Source organism: Oncorhynchus nerka, linkage group LG16 (assembly GCF_034236695.1).
Source record: "Oncorhynchus nerka isolate Pitt River linkage group LG16, Oner_Uvic_2.0, whole genome shotgun sequence".
NCBI lineage: Eukaryota > Metazoa > Chordata > Actinopteri > Salmoniformes > Salmonidae > Oncorhynchus > Oncorhynchus nerka.
The window spans coordinates 29,015,262-29,025,612 of record NC_088411.1 but is presented as its reverse complement, the minus strand read 5'-3'; positions in this window follow the sequence as shown (position 1 = coordinate 29,025,612).

The following is a 10,351-nucleotide window of genomic DNA, read 5'->3' as shown; positions in this document are numbered from 1 at the left end:
GATGCAGAGTTCAACAGAGTTCAAATGAAGGTCAAGCAAATCATAGAGAAAGCAGACTATTGCAATCATCTCTGACGGGTGGTCGAATGTTTGTGGGCAAGGAATAAGTAACTACATCATCTCCACCTCTCAACCAGTATTCTACAAGAGCATAGAGACAAGGGACAACAGACACACCGGTCTCTACATTGCAGATGAGCTGAAGGCAGTCATCAATGAACTTGGACCACAGAAGGTATTTGCTGTGGTGTTGTCATCATGTTTGACAGACTCCTGGAGGGGAAGGGGTCTCTCCAAGAAACAACCATATCACAGTCTGCCGATATGGACAGCCCCAGCAAGAGAATCCTCCTGGATGATGTATTTTGGGAGAGAGTGGTAAGCAGCCTGACTCCTGAAACCTATAGCAGTAGCCATTGCACAGATTGAGGGAGACAATGCCATCCAGTCTGATGTTCAGACTCTGCTTGCAGAAGTAAGAGAAGAAATCCGTACTGCCCTGCCCACTTCACTGTTGCTCCAAGCAGATGAAACTGCAGCTCTGAAATACATCAAAAAGCATGAAGACTTCTGCCTGAAGCCCATACACGCCGCAGCATACATGTTGGACCCCAAATATGCTGGCAAGAGCATTCTGTCTGGTGTAGAGATCAACAAGGCCTACGGTGTCATCACTACCGTGTCTCGCCACCTTGGCCGGGATAAGGGCAATGTTCGTGGCAGTCTGGTGAAGTACACTTCCAAGCAAGGGCTTTGGGATGGAAATGCAATATGGCAGTGTGCCAACATATCTCATCAGCCACCTGGTGGAAGGGACTTCGTGGATCGGAGGCTCTTTCCGCTGTTGCCTCCATCATCCTCTAAATCCCACCAACATCAGCCACCTCAGAGCAAAACTTGTCCTTGTTTGGGAACACACACACCAAAGCACGCAACAGGCTGACCAATAAAAGGGTTGAAAGATTGGTGGCCATCAGGGCAAATTTGAGGCTTTTTGAGCCTGACAACGAGCCATCCTCAACAAGGTTGGAAAGTGAAGGTGAAGATGAGGCCTCAGAGTCTGATGTTCAAGAGATGGACATTGAGGTCCAGGGAGAAGACATGGAAGCCTGAGAGGAAGACAACCAAAGCTTGAGTTTCTAGACTATCATTTTACAGATGTCAAATATTTTTGTTAGATGCGATGGATCATTGGGGATCATTCAATATTCCCTTTCTTTTGTTGTTCAGTGAAATCATCCCATGTGAAGCGTCAACTCAATTAATTCAAGTTGAATTTGTAACTAAATAGTTTATTTTGTTTCTATTGGAAGGATTTAATCATTTGCAATTATGTCTACTTATGATAAGCAAAAGGTTTATGTTTCTGTCTCCATATGATAAATATATCCAACACAAAAAAAACATCTACATTTAAATGGTATTAATATTAATTTGCATATAATTTCCGTTAATTCCCATATATTCCCGTTTATTATATGGAAAGTGTCCACCTCTGAATATTTCCCAAAATGTGCAACCCAAGTTTTCACAAACAGGTTACGGTCAATAATATGAAAAGGCTGCACTGAAATCCAACTGTACAGAGCCCACAATCTTCTTATTATCAATTTCTTTCAACCAGTCAGTCATTTGTGTCAGTGCAGTACATGTTGAGTGCCCTTCTCTATAAGCATGCTGAAAATCTGTTTACAGAGAAATGGTATTTGGTCAAACACTATTTTTTTCCCAACAGTTTGCTAAGAGCTGGCAGCAAGCTTATAGGTCTGCTGTTAGAACCAGCGAAGGCCACTTTACCACTCTTGGGTAGCGGAATTACTTTGGCTTTCCTCCAGGCCTGAGGACAAAGACTTTCCTCTAGGCTCAGATTAAAAATATGACAGATAATATGGTAGCTGACTCTGTAGCCACTCCTCAGTAGCTTTCCATCTAAATTGTCAATGCCACGTTTGTCATTATTTATCGATTTTTCCACCTCTCCCACACAAACTTTACAAAATTCAAATATGCAATGTTTTTCTTTCATTATTAGTTTTTTTTTTATGCATGAATACAATTGCTCACTGTTCGTTGTTGGCATTTCCTGCCTAAATTTGCCAATTAAATAATCGTTAGAATAATTGGCAACATCAAATGGTTTTGTGATGAATAATCTGATTCCATGAAAGATTGAGTTGAATGTCTTTCTGCCCATAATTACATTTAAAGTACACCAAAGTGTTTTTCCCTAATTCTTTATATAATTGATCTTGGCTTCATAATACAGTTTATTCATCTTTTTGTTGAGTTTAGTCACATACTTACTGAAAATTGAGAAATTAATCCAGTCAGATGTGCAGCCAGACTTAATAGCCACTCCTTTTGCCCCATCTCTTTCAACCATACAGTTTTTCAATTCCTCATCAATCCATGGAGCCTTAACAGTGCTGTCAGTTTCTTAACAGGTGCACGTTTATCAATAAATTGGAAGAAGCAATTTCATAAATTCAAGTGCAGCGTCTGGATGCTCCTCATTAAATCACATCAGACCAACAAATATGTTTAACATCATCCACATAAGAGTCACAGCAAAATCTTTTGTATGATCTCTTATACACTATTTTAGGCCCAGCTGTTGGAACTTTGGCTTTCCTGAATATAGCCGGATACAGCTTTAGAATAAAGTTCTACAGTATTAGTAAAAATGTGATCGATACATGTGGATGATCTTGTTCCTGTAGTGTTCGTAAACACCCTGGTAGGTTGATTAATAACCTGAACCAGATTACAGGCACTGGTTACAGTAATAAGCTTCCTCTTGAACGGACAGCTTGATGAAAACCAGTCAATATTCAGGTCCCCAAGAAAGTATACCTCTCTGTTTACATCACATACACTATCAAGCATTTCACACATATTATTTAGATAGACTGTTAGCACTTAGTGGCCTATAGCAATACGCCAAAAGAAAAGGCGTTAGATGTGCCAAGTGAACCTGCAATCACAACACTTCAATAACACTTGACATAAGATCTTCTCTAAGCATTACATGCATATGGCTCTGAATATACACAGCAACACCTCCCCAGAGGCATTTATGTCTCTTCTAAAGAGGTTATATCCTTGTATTGCTACTGCTGGATCATCAAATTAATTATCTAAGCGAGTCTCAGAAATTGATAATATTTGAATGTTATTGGATGATAGCAAGTTATTGATTTCATGAACCTTGTAAGGCTACATATATTCATATGGACTATTTTCAGCCCTTTCCTGGGAGGCTTATCAGAGAGACATAATACTGAAAAGAGCAAACAACGCAAGAGAAAAAAAATACAATCAGCAGTCCATTAATCAATTGGTGTGTGTGTGCTGCGGGATTGAAGCTACGAACCCATAGGCTTGGCTCTCTCATCCCTTCGAGGCTTCTGGGAGGGAGGGTGGACAATGAGCCTGTCATAGCGGATGTAAGCAATGTCCCCACACACTCTGGCAGCTTTCATGGCTGGGATCAGTTCTTTCCTCTTCTGGCGCACAGCTTCAAGATAGTCCTTGTTGAGGAAGATATACGTTCCTCTCAAGTTCTTGGCTCTTTCCAGAAGAGATACCTTGTTCTTGAACCTCAGGAACTTGACCACCATCGTCCTGGGCCGGTGGTGGGTTTTCCAGTCCTCCGGGCGCACTCCACCTCAATCTTCCTGTAGTCCATCTTCAATTTCTTAGAGAAAATTTCCCTGTTTCAACTAATCGAGCTGACCCTGGGAGAACTGCAAACTGTTCTTCAGGTCCTGGACCTCTCTGGTCAGGTCGTCCATTCTTGTATTAGTAGAATCTAAGAGTATTTGGACAAAACACTTGAAGCCATTTCCTTGTTGTAACAAGGTCTCTTTTTGTTAATTGAAAAATATCCTTCATGTGTGATAGAGAGACACCACTGTCCTCAACGGTACTCCCGCTGGCTTTGGTCTTTGTCATGGTAGCTAGCAATGTAGTTTACACTGTCACTCCTCGCAGTTCCAGACAGGGCAGGTCACAGGGAAGATTGAACACAATAAACAGCCGGGATCTAGACCGCCACAAACCCGAGACTATCCGCGGTCCCAGCCACAATGGCTAACTGCGTCGTGGGCTGCGTTCATGAAGACCCTGCTAGCTTAATATGCTGCTAGTCTAGCTGCGATGCCAAATAGCTCCTCAGACCAGTCCTTGGTCGGCAGGATCACTGGAAAGAGACAAGCAGTCCCAGCAACTGATGCCAACTGAGTGGCGGGATCCAAACTAAGAAGCTAGCTAGTTGCCATGAACTTTCCAATACACTTTCAAACAACAAACTTAAAAATAAAATAAAAATAGAGTTCTTCCATGGTGTCTTTATGACGTCTGACCATAATATATGGTCTGGATCTCTGTCTTACAGAAAGTCAAATAAATATTTGTGCAAACTGGAAGTGTGTCTTCTTTCCCCAATGATTTCCTAAGGCTGAGGTATTTTGTCAGTTATTACATGACAAGATGAGGCTTGAATGCCAAGACCACAAACAAACATACACACAAAATACAACTAAATCTCATTGGTACATGACTGTTCAGTCTGTTGAATATTCCATCAATGAAAATATGGATTTATTGTCTGGGCAAAAGGTTTTATTTAAAAGGGACACACACAATAAAGGAAGTTTAGAACATAAAGTAATTAACAGAGCATTGGGCCAGTCACCAAAAGGTTACTGGTTTGAATCCCTTAGGTGACAAATCTGTCAAATGTGCTCTTGAACAAGGCACTTAACCCTAATTGCTCTGGATAAGAGTGTCTGCTAAATGACTAAAAAGTCCACACTTCAGAAGGACAATGGATATGCAGCCAATGTTAATGGTCACATACCTTCCAGTCATTAGTATAACAAAAAAAAAGCAGGTTTCTATAAGGGCAAATAATTGACAAGTTGTTGCAGTAGTAAGGCAATGGATCCAGAGCTGTATATGTTAATGATGGACATTAAGGTAACGGGCAGGTAGAGGCGGTCAAATCACCTCAGGCCCTTCGGAAGGGGAGAATATTAGGGTTAGTCAAATTAAATTTGCTTAATTACAAGCCCTTAACCAACAATACAGTTTTAAGAAAAATAAGTGTTAAGTAAAAGTGAGGGCATCACTAAGAGCATAGTACACCACATGCACTTGGAGTAGAGAATAATTAATAGTGTTGCTGTGGACACTGGATAATCTGACTAACACACACCTGTTTGACATTGCTGAGTCAATTCAGGTAGCATTCAATGTCATGCGTGTGTGTTAACCATAGCAGCCAACATTGTAATAAAGAGATGTGCAGAAAGATTATCAGCCTCTGGTGTCTGTGGATCCTTTCCCCTTAATGTATTTTTCATGTCAGCCAGTCACAAATTTGAAAATAAACACCATTTAATTACATCTCTAGTTGAGTAAAATGAGTTTTGTTCAGGTCACAAAATAATTCAGACAATAGCGATAAACAGCGCCACACTCAGGCAGAAAACGGGATGTTCTATTTCCAGCCAGGCCCATTTTCTCAAAGGAAACACAATTGAATTATATCTATATTTCAGCAAAATTAGATTTTTTTTGTGATGAAAAGAAAACCCTAACAATTCAGGTAAAGAGACACAGTAAAGCAGAAAATATAGGAATGTTCTATCATAAATTGAGAGAAAGAAAATCCCTGGTTGACATGGCTGCTAGTAATTAGAAATACCATAACAGTAAATGAATAGATGACATTCGCTGCTATAACCCTGTCTCTAATATAATCGCATAGTTTACACAGACCCACCGCGCTCGCATGTGAAAAGGAGTCCCATAAAATGGTCTGTTTTGTCAATTTACTCAATGTATCTCACCACCCCGGTATACAAATCATTAGTCCAGGTAAAGTCCCACTCACCTGTCTCAGGTCTTAATTAAAGGACATGGTCCTCCAGTCCTAGATAGCTTCGGTTAGAGGGTTTTTAAAGGAGGATACAAGGAAAGAAGGAGACAGTTTTGCAATTAAGAAGAGTAACGTTAGTGACGTGGCTATGTTGTTGTGACAAATGATAACGTTACTAACTAAACCAAACAACAATATACATATCCATTTACAGGCTACTTCCATTGTACCACATGACTTGAATTTGACAACATTTTGAGGGACCAGACGATCGGCTCCCTTGGTCTTGATAGCAGGCGCGAAGTAGCTAACTAGCTGGGCAGCTAAATAGCTCGCGCATGTGACTGACACATATTTCATTATTGACACATCATCGGTTGGTCTTTCTTTCCTAGGTGGACATTGATACTGAAGTTTATATCTGGTTTCATTCGATAGAAACGGCTGAAATAGTAGGCTAGTCTGGAGGGGCTGTTCATTCCAACACAGGTGAGTATGACATTTTATTCTTGACATCTGGTTGCAGCCTGGTCTCAGACTAGAAGTAACATAGTAAATGTAAATCCGGAACATCAAATTAGTATGATATAGTTACATAAAACAGAAGATTACTTAAGGTAAAAATGAAAGAATGTTGGGCGTGTAATGCAAAAGTCTATCAACCCAAGGGGTGCGTGTTCAAATCTCATCACGGACAACTTTAGCTAATTAGCAACTACTTACTACTTTTTGGCTACTTTGCAACTATTTAGCATGTTAGCTAACCCTAACCTTAACCCTTTTAGCTAACCCTTCCCCTAGCCTTAATAACCCTTAACCTAACTCCAAACCCTAGCCTAGCTAAGGTTAGCCACAACAAATTGAAATTCATATCATACGAACTGTAATTCTTAACATATTGTACCAGGGTATGTTAAGAATTACAGTTGAGGTGCTTAAAGTACATGAATTTGGCACTCTGAAATTCAAGTACCGGAATACCTTGAAAATCAGATATTATCAAGTTGGTACTTGAAAAGTACTTCAATTAAAATGAGAGAACAGAAAATGATAAAATATGTTAATATGACAAATATTAGATTAACGTATTGGTCATGCAAATACATTTTTGCGCTCTGGTTGCCAGATGAGCTCGCTCATTCCACCCACACTTCCACTCAGCCAGACAGGTACTGAACTGAATGCTTCAAACATCGATAGCTAAAATGCCTGGCAAATGTAGATTAAAACTTGCCTGGCAGGATATTGATGTTTATAAATTGGTTTTGCCAGACCCAACCAGGGATGTAGTGGAGGGTAAATGCAGTTTACGCACCTTTTTATATAGTGTTCACTCACCTTTTTTATTTTGTTAATTAACATTTACCCATTATTGTGTTCCTAGCGTTGAAAATGCTCAGAAGGCTTCTTGATCGGAGTTCTAATTGTGCCTACCTTTGCTAACGAGTTGAATCATGGATGATTCATGTATGCTCGTTATGTTCACCAGCTGCCTTGGATTTTCCTTGTTAGCAGCACATTCATTCACCACTCTGCCCGTGACAGGCCAAGAGGTAAAACAAACTTCCTCAGCTCAGACCTACAGTGGTAAATGGCAGAGTGGGATTTTTTTCACGTGTCAACAGACATTCCCCAAATAAAAATAAAAACTGACTCTCTGAGAATGAGTTTACAACTGGTAAATAGTCGCTGATATTTCAGTCAGATGTCTAGCTAGATCAGGGGTGTCAAAGTCAAATGGACGGAGGGCCAAATAAAAAAATCAGCTACAAGACGAGGGCCGGACTGTTCGAATGTTCATTGAAAAATTTTTTAAATGACGCATATAGTCTAGTGAACCTAATTGAACCTACTGAAAACCTAACAAATATATTACAATATGATCAGATAAATAAAGCAATATTTTCTTATGGCTCTGTCAGTAATCTTTAATTTTCAACAGACACAAAAGACAAATTTCCTTTATATAAATATCCCCATAACATGAACATTAAATGAAAGAAACCGGTATTCAAGGCACCATCAGTAGACTATATTTTCTATTTTAGCAAAAGTGGGCTAAATTTACTTCAAAGAAAAAACAATAATAGCAATTTTCTATCATCCACTCAACTGAAATATTTTTAAAATATAATTGGATTGAAATACAAAAAAATAAAGTGCAAAAATCTATTAATCAAAAACAACACTTTGTTTAAGGAGAAGTAACATGCAGTGAAAACAAATATTAAATTTTAACTTTTAAACTTGAACTGAGTAAAAACTCTAAATATGTGATTGCACAGTAATGTTCACTTGTTTGAGGTTGAGGGTGATACTTGGTGGTGTCCCATCTTTTCCACAAGTTCATCAATGTTCGGGGTAAGGCTCTGAGCTGAAGAAATCCTCAGAATTGAGTGGAGGTGTTCAGCAGTAAGTCGACTTCTGTGTGATGTTTTGTTCAGGTTCATCAAAGAAAACAGTTGTTCACACAGGTATGTGCTGCCAAACATAGACAACGTTTGAGCAGCCTGGATGCGCAGCTGGGGCATTGTGCGGGGGAGGAAACGGGCGAACTCCGCAGCACCCACTGCCGCATATTTTGCCCTCAGTGCATCATTGCATTGGAGGTCAATCAACTCCATTTGGAGGTTTGGTGGTGAGCTTTCCACGTCAACAGCAAATGGGTTACCAGCAGTTCCAACCTGCTTTTTTGTGCTTCAAAGTCAGCAAATCGGCGTTCAGCGGCAAGCATACCTATTTTATCAGCCAACTGTGTGCTCGAAACGCACTGGTAGAGAGCTTCTCTTTCATGGTCTGGCAGCTGGGAAAGTGGCTCAAATTTTCTTTCCGCATCTGCGTCTCCCACAGAGTCAGTTTGGTTTTAAATGCCTTCACTGTACTGTACATATCAGAGATGACACGATCCCGACCCTGCAGCTGCAAGTTTATTGCATTCAGATGACTCGTAATGTCACACAGAAAAGCCATTTCACACAGAAACATTTCGTCTCGGAGTTGTGTTGTGTCTTTCCCTTTGCTGTCCAAGAACAGACAAATCTCCTCACGAAGCTCGAAACATCTTTGAAGCACCTTTCCCTGGCTTAGCCATCGCACCTCTGTGTGATAAGGCAAATCACCATGCTCCGTTTCTAACTCCGTCAGAAATGCCTTGAACTGGCGGTGATTCAAACCTTTGGCTCTGATAAAGTTAACTGTGCGCGTGATGATGCTCATTACATGCTCCATTTTCAAGGCTTTACCGCACAACGCTTCCTGGTGTATGATACAATGATAAGCTGTCAGCTCACCTGTCGCGTTTTCCTCTTGCATCTTTTCCCGTATCTTCGCCACCAGTCCGCTCCTGTGTCCACACATCGCAGGTGCTCCGTCGGTTGTCAAACCCACGAGTTTTTCCAAGGCAGCTCCATCTCATTTACACATCTTGACACCTCTTCATACAAATCATGCCCCGTGTTGTGCCATGCATAGGACGTAAAGCCAAAAACTCCTCTGTCACGCTTAGGTTGGAGTCCACTCCGCGGATGAAAATTGACAACTGGGCAATGTCAGAAATGTCGGTGCTCTCATCCACAGCCAAGGAATATGCAATAAAATCTTTTCCCTTTTTCACAAGCTGCTCTTTTAGATTGATGGACAACTGGTCTACTCTCTCGGCAATGGTGTTTCTGCTCAGACTCACATTTAAAAAGAGTTGCCTTTTTTCTGGGCAAACTTCGTCACAAACTTTAATCATGCAGTTTTTGATGAAATCCCCCTCCGTAAATGGCCGGGCTGATTTAGCGATCTCTTCTGCCAAAATAAAACTGGCCTTGACAGCAGCCTGGCCTTGTGATTTGGCTTTTTTGAACAGAGCCTGTCAGATTTGAGGCCTCGTTTTTAATTCCTCTGCCTTTTGTAGCCTTTGTTCCATGTCCATATTCTTGTTTTTGTCCGCGTGTTTCGTTTCATAATGTCGTCTCAGATTATACTCTTTCAGTACCGCCACACTTTCTCCACACAGAAGACACACAGGTTTTCCAGCTACCTTCGTAAACATATACTCCGACTCCCACCTTGTTTGAAACCCCCGGTTCTCAGTATCCACCTTCCGTTTTGCCATTTTTGATGGGTATCTGAAAGTTAATTTTACTGTGATGCTGACGACTGCTGTGCCAATAAATATTGAAATGAAGCAGCCTACTGCTCGGTGCGTCACCTTTGCATTGTGGGAAATGTAGTATTGGTGCGTGTAAAAGATCTGCGGGCTGCCGGCTTGCTGCGGGCCGGTTCTAATAATAAATCAAGATCATCCCAGGGGCCGTAAAAAACCTTCTTGCGGGCCGGATGTGGCCCGCGGGCCTTGACTCTGACATATGTGAGCTAGATAGTTAGCTCAAGGGCTCTAGCTATAGCTTGCTGGCTAGAAGGATTAAGTTAGCTTCTAACGTTGAACAGAGCATGACCTCAGCAGGAGCAGTTGACTAA